Source organism: Drosophila willistoni, unplaced genomic scaffold (genome assembly GCF_018902025.1).
Source record: "Drosophila willistoni isolate 14030-0811.24 unplaced genomic scaffold, UCI_dwil_1.1 Seg561, whole genome shotgun sequence".
NCBI classification, from domain to species: domain Eukaryota; kingdom Metazoa; phylum Arthropoda; class Insecta; order Diptera; family Drosophilidae; genus Drosophila; species Drosophila willistoni.
Genome location: NW_025814483.1, coordinates 89,738 through 105,023, shown reverse-complemented (window position 1 = coordinate 105,023; position 15,286 = coordinate 89,738). Strand labels below are relative to the sequence as shown.

At 36.0% G+C, this 15,286-nt stretch overlaps 2 long non-coding RNA genes across 3 annotated transcripts; both read right to left on the bottom strand.

Moving 5' to 3' along the window:
• Positions 1 to 47: 47 nt before the first annotated feature.
• On the bottom strand, positions 48 to 666 carry LOC124461608. 2 transcript variants are annotated; one of them, XR_006955153.1, is made up of 3 exons: positions 597 to 666; positions 350 to 536; positions 48 to 245 (listed from the first exon to the last, which is right to left on the bottom strand). It is a non-coding gene; the product is annotated as an uncharacterized LOC124461608 (long non-coding RNA). The 2 variants fall into 2 exon arrangements; XR_006955152.1 differs by having other exon boundaries at positions 48 to 536.
• Positions 667 to 9,410: 8,744 nt separating this feature from the next.
• LOC124461609 lies at positions 9,411 to 10,237 on the bottom strand. The gene is made up of 2 exons (XR_006955154.1): positions 9,624 to 10,237; positions 9,411 to 9,541 (listed from the first exon to the last, which is right to left on the bottom strand). It is a non-coding gene; the product is annotated as an uncharacterized LOC124461609 (long non-coding RNA).
• Positions 10,238 to 15,286: the final 5,049 nt, after the last annotated feature.

Here is a 15,286-nt window from a genome sequence, read left to right as displayed (position 1 = left end):
AAATACTGACTTGAGATTAACGAACATATTGTTATTAATAATCGTCGTAATAATGTGCGCATATATTCTATATAAAGCTTATCTATTACACAATAAATGTGTAACCAAAAGAGCCATAAGCCAAGCTAATGACCTAGATAAGGTCTAAGAATACATATGCACACACGCGAATAACAATAAAAAAAAATAATAATAATTCTGGAAAACAATGGCCACTCTTGATAATTATTTTGGAAAAATAAACGCTAGGCATCCCAGTATTGTCCAAGATTTAATTGAGGTTTTTAGAAATGAGCATATCAATTCACCACAGAACTCAATAAACTTGGTACAAATTAAGTCAGCTTACCTAAATATAACGGGAGAAGAATTCCCAGTTCAAGGAAGCACTAGGGTACAGATGAGTTTCATCCTCACAGTACCATATGTATGTTGCTTTTCCAACGCAGCAGGCACATATCGTTTCTACCGAATGGAGGAACCGAGGCAGTAAGCCTCCATGATTTTTTTATATACGTACATCCATATTAATAGGCCTAACAAGTTAGTGTAGAATATGGATAAGATAGAAACAAAAAGGCTACAAAAATACTTACCTTTCCTCGATTTCCTGATACAATCAGGCGAAACAAATCACAAATACAAGGAAATAAGGTATTGGATAGCCCACAACTACAATTTACAAAAAAAATTGTAGATCTTATGGAAAAATCCATAAAAGTAGCTTATAGTAGATTGTTAGCTAAGACTCCTTTACATAAAGACGTGCCCGGATGGGTCCACGAACTTTTTAAGGACTCGATCGCGCTGATAGACATATCAGAATCGAGTACAGACTCAGATGTAGAAATAATAGATACAGAATAATAAAAAAAAAAAAATAAATAAACATAAACATTTTCGAAAATTTTGTTATTTTTAACAAACTATGGTTACTTGGGATGATATAATTGGAAAAGCTAGAATACACGCACAAGAATTAACTAAATCTTGTAAGTGCCTCTCGCAAAACAGAGAAACATCCCAAGACACAGTAACCAAACACACGAAAATAATAACCGAGAAGCTCCAAGCTATTAGGGCAGTATTAACTGAGCACTATAGCAAACTAAAGGAAGGGCAAAAAACAGCCGCAAATGCGTTCTACAGTGATTGCAAACAAAAAGCAATAGCTGTGCTAAACAGACACAATAGTTGGAAAGTTAATTGAACAGGGTATTGTTGAACCGTCTGTTTCGCCTTATAATAGCCCACTCTTACTAGTCCCAAAGAAAACACTTTCGGGATCTAAAGAAAAAAACTGGCGATTAGTAATTGACTATCGTCAAATAAACAAAAAATTGCTGTCAGACAAGTTTCCGCTCCCCAGAATTGATGATATTCTTGATCAATTGGGAAGAGCAAAATATTTTTCTTGCCTTGATTTAATGTCAGGTTTTCATCAAATAGAACTAGAAGAAAAATCAAGAGATATAACGTCTTTTTCAACGAGCAATGGCTCATCGCTTCACGCGATTACCTTTCGGTCTAAAAATAGCACCTAATTCATTTCAAAGAATGATGACAATAGCATTCTCAGGGCTTGAGCCCAGCCAAGCTTTTCTCTATATGGATGATTTAATCGTTATTGGTTGTTCTGAACAACATATGATTAAAAATTTAGTAGATGTTTTTAAACTTTGCAGAAAAAACAATCTAAAACTGCATCCAGAAAAATGCTCATTTTTTATGCATGAGGTGACATTCCTAGGTCACAAATGCACAGACAAAGGAATCTTGCCAGACGACACAAAATTTGACGTCATCAAGAATTATCCAGTCCCACATGATGCAGATAGTGCTAGACGTTTCGTTGCATTTTGCAATTATTATAGACGTTTCATAAAAAATTTCGCCGAATACTCCCGGCACATAACAAGATTATGTAAAAAGAATGTTCCCTTCGAATGGACAGCAGAATGCGAAAATGCATTCCAATACTTAAAAGAAAAGCTCGTTCAACCTAATCTATTGCAGTACCCAGATTTCAGCAAAGAATTTTGCATAATCACGGATGCAAGCAAACAAGCATGTGGAGCAGTTTTAACACAAAACTATAATGGACTCCAGCTTCCAGTTTCATATGCATCAAGAGCGTTCACTAAAGGTGAAAGCAACAAGAGTACTACAGAACAAGAGCTAGCAGCAATACATTGGGCAATAACACATTTTCGACCATATATATATGGAAAACACTTCACAGTGCGAACAGACCATAGACCATTAACATATTTATTCTCCATGGTCAACCCGAGTTCAAAACTAACACGCATGCGGCTAGAATTGGAAGAGTACGACTTTACAGTAGAGTATTTGCGAGGTAAAGACAATTTTGTGGCAGACGCCTTATCGCGGATAACTATATCCGAATTAAAAGATATGAGTATAAAAGTCCTGAAAGTCACTACCAGGCAACAAAGTAGACAGAAAAACTGCGCAGTTAATAAAGAAGACCTTTTGCCAAGGCAAAAACTTCAAAATGCTTCTAGGCCCAACGTATACGAAGTCATCAATAATGACGAGGTACGAAAAGTAGTGACCTTGCGAATAACAGAATCTAAATGTTCACTGAAACATGGAAAGAAAGTTATGGCAAGAATTGAAGTTAGCGATTTGTATACCAATGGAATTCTCGACTTAGGTCAGTTCTTCCAAAGGCTTGAAATGCAAGCCGGTATACTTGAAATCAGCCAACTAAAACTGGCACCGAGCGAAAAGATCTTTGAAATTATTTCAATAGATTCTTTTAAAAATATGGGCAATACTATATTGAAAACATTAAGAGTAGCGCTACTCCAGCCGGTGACCCTAATAGAAAATGAAAAAGAAAAAGAAGCAATACTGTCTACATATCATGATGATCCAATTCAAGGAGGTCATACTGGCATTACCAGAACGCTGGCAAAAATCAAAAGACACTACTATTGGAAAAATATGGACGCCATATCAAAGAGTACATAAGGAGATGTCATAAATGCCAGGTGTCAAAAACGACGACACATACGAAGACTCCCATGATAATAACAGAAACACCAGCGAAGGCTTTTGATAAGGTTATAGTGGACACAATAGGTCCACTACCAAAATCAGATAATGAAAATGAGTATATTGTCACATTGATATGCGATCTGACAAAATACCTAATAGCCATTCCAGTTGCATCTAAGAGTGCAAGTAATGTAGCTAAAGCTATATTCGAAAATTGTATACTACAGTACGGTCCAATGAAAACACTCATTACGGACATGGGAACTGAGTATAAAAACCAAATTATAACAGATATATGCAAGTACATGAAGATTAAAAATCTGACATCTACAGCATACCACCACCAGACCTTAGGGACAATAGAACGAAGTCATAGAACATTCAATGAATATATTCGTTCATACATATCAGCAGATAAGTCCGATTGGGATGCTTGGATACAATATTTCACTTATTGTTACAACACAACACCCTCGGCAGTGCATGAATATTGTCCATACGAACTAGTATTTGGAAGACTACCAAATCAGTTCATAGATTTTAACAAAATCGATAGAATAGATCCAATATACAATTTAGACGACTACTCTAAGGAAATAAAGTTTAGAATAGAAATAGCATATAAAAGAGCTAGGATAATGTTAGAAAACCATAAGTTAAGTAATAAAAAATACTACGACAAACATATTGCCGATTTCAATTTAAACATAGGAGATAAAGTTTTATTAAGAAAAGAAATAGGTCATAAACTAGATGCTAAATATATAGGGCCTTATAAGGTAGTGAGTATAGAAGAAAATGACAATATATTAATAGCAGATAATAAGAATAAATACCAAAAGGTTCATAAAAACAGACTAAAACCATTTTCGGAATGATCAACCGAAAAAAAATAATAATTATCATGATACTTAAGTAATTTTTACAAAAAAAAAAAACAAAAATCTTTATGGATTCATCTATTATTGAAAACAAATTCACGCAATTTCGAAAAACAAGAGAAAGAAAATTTGCCTAAAGAGACACAAACAAAAAAAAAAAAAAAAAACTTTCCTAAGATACACCTTTACTTTACCTTTTATTTTACCTTTCTATATAAATAATCATTACAATAACTACATAATATTACGTTATTCTCTAAAAAGGGGAGGTGTAGTATGTTCATACAACTAATAACTCAACACAATGAGCTCAACTTGTAACACTTTGTTGCAAGTATAAACAATTAAAACATATACGCATTAAAATATAATTGTGCACTTGAATATGTTCATATGTATACATTGAAGTATTCACATAAACATATTCAAGTAAACATACAATTAAGCATGAACATATATGTATGTACATTTGTATATGCACATACATATATTCACATAAGCACTGTATGCACAAGCGTAACATGAGCTAGAGCCAGGCCAGCGTATGACCGCTGACCAAGCACTTTGATGCATGCGCTCCAACAGTATGTATGTATGTATGTACTGACACTCTCCCTCTCTTTTGTAGCTGTCGCATAAATCGCAGCATAAGAATATATATGTAAAATTAGCCTAAGCAAAAGAATAATTTGGAATAAAGAATTCAATCAAAAACTCCAGTCAACCGACACAGACGTGTCTCTGATTATTATTTTTCAACCCAACGGAACCCGGTCGAAGGAGTTTTTACACTTCAAAGTGCAAGAAGAAGTGGTTCAAGAATAGATTTGAGTCGAGCAGACTTTCTATATGATTGCACCATCGACTACAGCTTGCATCGATTAGTTTGTGGCATTGTGGCTCATTGAAGTTTGGTGGTAAAACAACTGGTTTGTGCCGCCTTAGTGGTAAAGTAAAATTGTTATTATTGGTCACGCCAACAGTGCCATTGTGTTTCCTACTTTATGGCGAAACACTAGAAATATGATATTTTCTAGCGAACACTTCAAAATACAATGTCTGCTTCCAAGTGACTTCATTTGGGGCTGAAATTATCAAAGAACATTGTAACAACTCGTAATTTATAGTTTAATTATACTTTATTTAAATATTAATTTATTCTTTAATTCTTTGTACATCTACACTTGTTCGCTGTCACGCTCCAAGTCCCTGAGCGTTGCCACCTTACGTCCGATATCTCTTCGATATTCGTTATCGGTCTGGCAGGGTTGCCACAAACATGATATAATCCAACATTTATGGTAATTTACGTTAAAAAAAAATTGTAAGATCCAAGATCTGCAGTTGTGATCAGAGCAGATAAAAGACCTGCTAGAACACATGAACGCACATTTAATGATCCAACAATCGATGAAGTGGCAATGTTTATTGTTGGTGACGTTCATATGACGCGTTTCAATACCCGCTGATGTTCTGGTAAGGTAACGATGAATATAACTTTAATATCAAAATGAAAAATTTATTGAATGGTAAGATCAATGCCGTTAACGTATTAGGTGTTCTAAAATACAATTTTTACCAAATTTGTTTCAGGTTAGGAAACTACCAAGAAGGTTAGGTCGATGAAATACTATACCGCATACCGTTTATTGATTCGTAAAAATGGTGACAATTATTACTTCAACAATATTGCGTTGACATGTCGAAACAATACGTAGCACCTTAATTTTATTCGGTTGAATCAAGGTAAATTGCGTTTGGAAGTGTATATTCGATGTTGGTCGAATGACTATTTTACCGGCGATCATCATTTAATGATGAGAAAAATCGTATTATAAGGATCCCGATTCGTCTTTCCTTCGCCATGACGATCAACAAATCACAGAACCAATCCTTGACTATTGGTGGCCATAACGAAAAAAACTTATGTTTTCACCAAAAAACAAATAATGTCGTTAACAAAGGTGCTAAAATGAAAATTTCGTTTAACTTTTCAAATATAAATCAAAACAATGTTTTTTTTCATCTGTTAATCCCAAACGAAATATTAAGAAATATTAAAAGCCGTCAGGTGACGAAACGAGGTTCGCAAGGTTTGCTAGTGTACTTATAAAAATAACACTGGACCTCTTGTCGTCCGACTCAGTTGATAGTCTATTTGAGAAATGATTTACGGCCTTTTTAACAAGCTCTCTCTCAACTTATGTAATGATCCTATGCTGTGCTCTCTCTACTACTACTAGAATGTTCGGCCACTACGCGTTTGTCTTTTCTCTTCTATCACTTTGGATTGCGCTCTCTCAATGCCATTTCCCACATTCGGCCCTCCTGACGGTACATTCGACCCGAATGACGGTCCCCGCAATTTCATATATTCCGATACAGTTGCTGTCCTATTAGGCTCTTCCGCCTGTGCGACTTTCTCTACATCATATCTTCCATGATTTTTAATTGCTTAAGTTTCAGACCAACGTTAAGTTTCAGACCAACGCCATATTGGGTACGCTTAATAGCAACCAAATCACTTATCTTGAATCGCTTGATCCTGATATGGCAAACGTCTTCGCCTCTGATGAATCGGGATCTCGTCTGCTACTACAGTCTTCATTTCTGGGCACGGGTTACCCTCATTTAAGGTCATCGTCATTATATTTTCAACCGTCTTTTGCAAATCTGGGACTTTTGTTTCGGTTTGCTTATCAGTACTGATTGGTTTTGGCATCTCATCCTCTTTGTGGAAAACAATTTCTCTTTTCCCAATGGTAACATTTAAGTTTTCCAAAACATCATTTCCGATTACTCCTTTGTACAAAGTATCTTTATCTCGAACAACATGAAAGGCTATTTCCACGACGTTGCCGTCTAACTCTGTATTGACGTTAAAAAATTCAAGGGTACAAATCGTTTTCCCTCCTACGCCAATTTGCATTCTCCTCCTTGCATTCACGGTTTAAGTTAACCGGGTTTATTTCCTTATAAGTACTCTCGCTAATGGTGGAAAGATCACTGCCCGAATCAAACAGAGCAGATAATACTCCATTGCCTATTGGAACATCCTTAAAAGAACGATTAAACTTAAGTGTCATTTGTTGATAATTTGTATTTGTCTTCGTTGTATCCTTTGTATTCTTCGTCTCACACTGATTAGATTTGTGTCCCATCTGATTACATTTAAAACATTTGAAATCGTCTTTACAATTCTTAGCGATGTGATTATTTCCTCCACACTTAAAGCATTTGAAATCCTCCAAAGTATTCCTCGATTGCAGCTTCTCAAATCGTGGTTTTGTTTTAGACTCTTGGTTGGAAGCATATTTCTCGTACATCGATAGTTTCTCTCGTAATTCCTTCAAATCTCTCGCTTGGTAAAGAACGCTTTTATTCATTTTAGAGTCAGGGATACCCTCAATGATGTATTCGACAATGCTTTCCTCATCTAAGCTGCCTCTTTTGGCTATACTCTTCATTAGATAAAAGTACTCAACCAGACTCTCGTTGTATTTCTTCTTTCTACTCTCTAATTGCTTGTGAACTTCTTTTGCCGACAATTTAACAGTAAACTCATCCTGTAGCGCGCTCTTAAGTCTACCCCAACTTGTTAGACCCTCTTGACTATTTACGAACAACCTAGCCACTCCTGTCAACAGCTGTCTACCATAGATAAATTTCTGAAGGTCATTCCATTGTACTGTTACAGCAGTACCCTCAAAGTCTGAAAGCCATTCTAATACATCCTTTTTGTTGCTCCCATCAAACTCTGTCAACGAATCACGAATATCTTTTAATGTGAACGCCATTGTCACTTCTCTCTCAACTTCTTCAACTTCGCCTTGAATACTGGTATTAGCTTCTGAATATAAGGATTCCTCGTTGGTGTCTAAATCAAAATATGAAATTAATCTCTCTCTTAATTCAGGTTTGTTGCCTTTTACACTTAAATTCAGCTCTTTTAACTTTTCTTTTAACCCTGCGACGGTCAGTTCGGTGATCTCGTTATACAACATGTGTAAAAATATTGATTACAAAATAATTTAAATTAGTGTTTAAATTAGATGTTAGTTTATATGATTACAAATATTCTGATTCCTCTTTGTTGAATTTTCCTTTCTTACTTATTTTCCAAAACTCGTAGTTCGTCTTTTCTTATTTCTCTTTCTCTAATTCGAAAATTTTAAATCTTCTTTCTTATTTTTCAAAATTTTAAATCTTCTTTTCTTATTTTCAAAATTTTAAATCCTCTTTTCTTATTTTAAAAATTGTAATTCATTGTTCTCTTACTTCACAACTTTTAAATCATCTTTTCTTATTTCAAAATTTGTAATTCATCTTTTCTCTTATTCAAAACTTTTAGATCAACTTTTCTTTTTTTCAAAATTTTAAATCTTCTTTTCTTATTTTTAAAAATTGTTCATTGTTCTCTTATTTCACAACTTTTAGATCAACTTTTTCTTTTTTTTCAAAAATTGTAATTCGTCTGTTCTCTTATTTCAAAACTTTTAACTATTGTTAGTATTAAAAATAAATGTACTTGCGATGTAGCCCTGGTTATTTTACGTCTATGTTGTCCGTTTCTCGTGATCTTCTTTACGCAGTTGTCTTCTTACGTGTCGTCTTCTTTACGTCTTAGCTTCTTTTCAATCACACACACACAATGTTGGATGGATGATGCCTTCTGTCTGTGCATGTAGTGGTGAATCGGATCGTCTCGTCTTGATCTGGTACTCCTCGTATTAGCAGCCACTCTCCGTGTGACTCCTAGTCCGATCTCTGCTCCAGGTTACTTCTTGGCTTGCATGAATGATTGGATAGCGCCGAATCCAAGCAAGTTCAATTTTTCTCCTCGTTTTGTCCCTCTCAGAACAAATTTTTGGTCGTCTTTCGTCTTTTGATGCTCTTCGTGTTCGTCTCTGAACAAATTTTCGTCTTTGGGAAGTTGTTCGTCTTTCAAATATTTTCGTCTTTGTTCTTGCTTTTCCTCATTTTGTTTCTCTCTGAACAAAATTGTCGTCTTTTAAGCGTTACTCATCTTTTCGTCTTTGTTGTTATTTCTCATGTGTTCGTCTCTTTTCTTGTGTTTCGGTGGTGAAATTAAAGCACGCATTTTATTTTGTCTCGCTTGCTCTCATGTTTCCTTATGTTGGCGTCACTCTTGCAATTACGCACGATTTCTTCATAAAGTTTTCTCTCTCACTCGCTCTTTGTTATTATCCCGGTTGAGCCCCCAAAATGTAGAAAGGCTGAGTCCACTGGACAAGAATAAAATATACTCTTCACACCACTTTGCTTTTATGTATGTATCTTAGCTTATCAATTTTATTTAATTATTAACAAAAGAAAAAGAAACCATCTTATTGAACACTTTTTAATTTAACGAGACCAACACAACCTCTTCGTCCAGCAACTCAAGCATCTCTCTCCCTCCCCGATTGACCATCTATCGATATCTATCAAACTAATATCGTTATCGGTATTTTGATACCATTAGGGGTTCTCACGCAATCCTACATACATGTCAACGCAATACTGCTGAAACAATCGACGAAACCGCAGCAAATAGTTGTCAGCATTTTGACAAATCATCAAACGATATGCATAATAATTCATTGAGCTAACTTTCTTTGCAGTTTCTTCACCTGAAATTAAAAATTTGATAATTAACCATTTCAAAGACAAATAATACAGACATTAACCATTATTAAGATACTGATACTTTACCATTCAATGGATTTATCAATTTAATATTAAAATAATATCCATTTTCTCCTTGCCAAAACATTAGTGGGTATTGCAATGCGTCATATGATCGATGAGTTTCAGATATTTGTTGTAGTTGCCCAGTATCGCGACGTGTAAGCACAATATCGCGTTTTTCCAATTGTTCACCAACAATCAGGATAGCAATCGTCTACTGTTGGAGCATTAAATGTGCGTTCGTGTGTTCCAGATGGTCGTTTATCTGCTTTGATGACAACTTTATAGTCATCATTTGGCATGCGCTCTAAAGCACTCTTAAACAACCTGACCAACGCATGATGTTCATGAAGCAGAACTAGGCGTCGATCAAGTTGTTCTTTCATATTGCCCATGAAATATATTTGTAAAAATTTATTCTATTCTATTCTATTTTATTCGTGTTAGTTATACCACTTATAACTCGAGATCTGCTGAACCAATCTTCGTGGTTATTAATCCCTTCGGATTTGTTTCCTCCCGAATAGCAGAATACATCTTAAAAACAATAAATATTTGTCGGAAAACCCCTTAAAACAGCCAATTTTTTTCCCGTTACAAACGTTTTCTAACAGTCAATTTAAATAAAGTCAACTATTGTTTTAATGTCATTGTAGTGCTCTGTAATATACAATGTGAAAACTAAAGAAAAATTCGAATATTGTGTTTTGTGTAGTAACATAATAGAAATTCGAATATCGTGTTTTGTGCAATGTTTAGTAACCCATATTATCAAACCAAACCAATTAGCTATCTAATCATTATGCCACGTTCTAGATTATCCGATGAACAAGGAGAAATTATACGAGAAGAGCACCGCTTTAGTATTCAACGAGGAAGGGTATTAATTCGTGCTTCTCAAACACAAGAGCACACAGCCTATGAAACGGCTAGGTTAGAAACGAGAAATCGTCGAGCCTATCGTACAGATGAGCATAGGAATAATCTTCAAAGTGCAAGAAGAAGTGGTTCAAGAATAGATTTGAGTCGAGCAGACTTTCTATATGATTGCACCATCGACTACAGCTTGCATCGATTAGTTTGTGGCATTGTGGCTCATTGAAGTTTGGTGGTAAAACAACTGGTTTGTGCCGCCTTAGTGGTAAAGTAAAATTGTTATTATTGGTCACGCCAACAGTGCCATTGTGTTTCCTACTTTATGGCGAAACACTAGAAATATGATATTTTCTAGCGAACACTTCAAAATACAATGTCTGCTTCCAAGTGACTTCATTTGGGGCTGAAATTATCAAAGAACATTGTAACAACTCGTAATTTATAGTTTAATTATACTTTATTTAAATATTAATTTATTCTTTAATTCTTTGTACATCTACACTTGTTCGCTGTCACGCTCCAAGTCCCTGAGCGTTGCCACCTTACGTCCGATATCTCTTCGATATTCGTTATCGGTCTGGCAGGGTTGCCACAAACATGATATAATCCAACATTTAATTTACGTTAAAAAAAAATTGTAAGATCCAAGATCTGCAGTTGTGATCAGAGCAGATAAAAGACCTGCTAGAACACATGAACGCACATTTAATGATCCAACAATCGATGAAGTGGCAATGTTTATTGTTGGTGACGTTCATATGACGCGTTTCAATACCCGCTGATGTTCTGGTAAGGTAACGATGAATATAACTTTAATATCAAAATGAAAAATTTATTGAATGGTAAGATCAATGCCGTTAACGTATTAGGTGTTCTAAAATACAATTTTTACCAAATTTGTTTCAGGTTAGGAAACTACCAAGAAGGTTAGGTCGATGAAATACTATACCGCATACCGTTTATTGATTCGTAAAAATGGTGACAATTATTACTTCAACAATATTGCGTTGACATGTCGAAACAATACGTAGCACCTTAATTTTATTCGGTTGAATCAAGGTAAATTGCGTTTGGAAGTGTATATTCGATGTTGGTCGAATGACTATTTTACCGGCGATCATCATTTAATGATGAGAAAAATCGTATTATAAGGATCCGATTCGTCTTTCCTTCGCCATGACGATCAACAAATCACAGAACCAATCCTTGACTATTGGTGGCCATAACGAAAAAAACTTATGTTTTCACCAAAAAACAAATAATGTCGTTAACAAAGGTGCTAAAATGAAAATTTCGTTTAACTTTTCAAATATAAATCAAAACAAAAATGTTTTTTTTCATCTGTTAATCCCAAACGAAATATTAAGAAATATTAAAAGCCGTCAGGTGACGAAACGAGGTTCGCAAGGTTTGCTAGTGTACTTATAAAAATAACACTGGACCTCTTGTCGTCCGACTCAGTTGATAGTCTATTTGAGAAATGATTTACGGCCTTTTTAACAAGCTCTCTCTCAACTTATGTAATGATCCTATGCTGTGCTCTCTCTACTACTACTAGAATGTTCGGCCACTACGCGTTTGTCTTTTCTCTTCTATCACTTTGGATTGCGCTCTCTCAATGCCATTTCCCACATTCGGCCCTCCTGACGGTACATTCGACCCGAATGACGGTCCCCGCAATTTCATATATTCCGATACAGTTGCTGTCCTATTAGGCTCTTCCGCCTGTGCGACTTTCTCTACATCATATCTTCCATGATTTTTAATTGCTTAAGTTTCAGACCAACGTTAAGTTTCAGACCAACGCCATATTGGGTACGCTTAATAGCAACCAAATCACTTATCTTGAATCCTTTCAACCTGCCCATTTCCTCGCGGTACTCCGGTAGTAATCAATAAATGCACGATGTCGTGATCCTCGCAATACTTTTTGGAGATGTGCGATGTAAAAGCCGCGCCTCTATCAGATATCAATCGTACTGGGTTCCCAAAGTTTGTTGCTTGAACTTCTAAACACCGTATCACTTCAACTACGCCCTCTCTTTTGCTAGCTTTTGCGTTAACAAAAATACACTCCACACAACTATGTACCACACGAATAACCTTATCTCTCAATTCGGGAATATAGTACTGGTTATGTGCAAGTTTAATAATCTCATGTTCCATTGCCACAATTAGGGTCTTTATAGAGAATCTCGTTCTCTACATAGAAGTCTTTATAGCTTTCCTTTTCGACTAGTGTCTTTACTGCCTTGGTCCACTCATCGTGCAACTGAGCTTCTCTTAATCGATGTTCAATAGTGTCCTCAACAAGCATAAAACATGCAAAACGACTCAACGCATCGACGTGGCACATTTGAGTACTTGATAGATGTACAATAACATAATTCAAATCTTGAAGATACATACCCAACGAGGAACTCTCAAAGGAGCATCTTTCTTTTTCATGGACATAGCAAATCAGTAACTATGGTGAATCGAGATCCTAGGACATAAAAACGCCATTTGGTTAATGCTCCAAATAAAGCAAACACTTCCAGTTCGTAAGAATGATACCTTTCTTCGCACAATTTTGTTTTGCGACTCATATATTGAACGGGATGAAATGCGATGTTTTTGTAACAAAGCTGCCCCATTTGGATTTGGATGCGTCCGCATGTATTTCAGTTTGCAATTTCGGGTTAAACAATTTAATGACGGGTTCTTTAGTCAACGCAGCTCTAAGTTCTTCTTTTCTTTGCTCGGCGTTATGGTACAATTTTCTACATCATACCCTAAAAATAGGACATTTTGTTGCAGCATCTGGCATTTACTCTTACACGCGTTTTAGCTTGGGTAAACCTTCATCGGCACCAGCACTTGGAATGATGATGTCACCCATGTAGACTATGGCATGTCATCTGCACGCTTCTTAGCTATCAGTGGAGTTCACCATATTGCCGATTCGTATTCAGCGGAATGTTTGACTTGCTGGGATTCATAAGTCCGGTCATTGTTCGGTGCAAAATTCTTATGCAAGACTTGACACTAGATTGGGATGAGCCTGTCGATGGTCAAATTAAGTAAAGATGGAAAGAACTTTTAGAGGATCTTAAGGACTTATTAAATCTACAAATACCACGATATGTGAACACATCAAAGACGTATGCTGTCTTTATGTTCGATCAGAACTCACGAGTGGAGCCAAAGTCACTTTACTCGTTGCGAAAGATAGCACCTACCAAGACACAGTCATTGCCTAAGTTAGAACTGTGCGGAGCATTGTTGCTCAGTCGGACTATAGGTATACTTTTGGACCGATTCAAAAATTTTTTTGCACTTCATGCAACAACACTAAATTGTTTGCTAAATCCACCAGGCATTGTTTCTCGTGGTTGTCGGACATAAGAGCTTCAAACAAGCATATGGATAACAGGGCCAACATTCTTAAGATTGTGTAAGGCCGAATGGCCAATTCTTAGGGAACCACTTCCGCCGCCTATCGAGGTAAGAACCAAGTCAGTACTTCTTTGTAGCAGAGCAGACAACGCTAATTCACAAGCTATTCTAAATATGATCATAAATAATTCTTCATATATATTCGAATCGTTTGAATTCTTTCGTACCTCTATCTAAGTTCATCATCAAAAGCATATATTTGCATTACTGAGACAGAAATGTATCAATAGTTTTGGAAAATTGTTGCACTAAAACAACAAGAATGTTATGCTGATGAAATATCTTTACCAAACAACAAACAAACCTTAACACCGCGCCTGCACACAATGACACTTGGACAAACTGCAGTATGTCTCTAAAACGGAGACATTCCATTCAACGCCAAGCACCAGGCCATGCTACCTCAAAATCATCGTTTTACCAAGCTATACATCGAATTCTTGCACAACAAAAATCTTCATGCTGGCCCAAAGTTTACGAGCGTTGATTAGAAAAGTTGACCTCTGCTCATGCTCATGACTCAACTGATGGGCAATCTACCTGCTGATCGACGAGTAGTCGAACTTAGACTGCAAAAGGAAGCTTAAAAATTCACAAGATCGCTCCGCTTTCAGAAATATTTATTTGAAAGTTGTTTCTTTCAACATGGGGAGCATGTTGGAGAAGAGCTCCTAAATTTAAACTCTTTAGAGTTCAATCTAGCATCACTGTTGGCATCTTCTTGCATCTGCCTTCACAGTTTACTTTGAATTACTCTCTCTTGTAGCACACAGCTTTAAGAATTTACTGTACCAAGAGAAGTTGCATACGACGGACGCAAGTAAATGTAAAACCAACATAACGTAGCCTAATCTATTTGGGGAAGATTATGGAACTACATAGGCAAGGGACGTTTTGAATCATCGAATTCAAACGAGGAAGCAGTTATTATATAGCCGAGAAATTGGTTAACACTATGGGTGTGACAAACTTCTATATTGTTGCGAATAGCAAACTTAGATCCATAAACTTACAATGTCTATTGTTATTATTATTATTATTAAAGTGTAGGATATAGTTGTAAACTATCAACCTAACTATAATTTCTAAGCACTGGCAACTAAGGCCTTCGGCTTAGACGAAAACTACATCCATACACTAGCCTGGGATTCGAACCCGGATCCTCGTTGTTCAGTTGACTAAATGACTGGGCCCCTTAGACAACTCATCTAACGAGGACTGCTAATAATGTCTAGACTTTGCATTTATTATCAAAATGTAAGAGGACTTCTTACCAAATTCTCGAAACTGTTCTATGATAGCCAAACATTTTCGGCTGATATATTAACTTTTTCTGAAACTTGGCTCAACTCCTCTGTTTTGGATAACGAAAT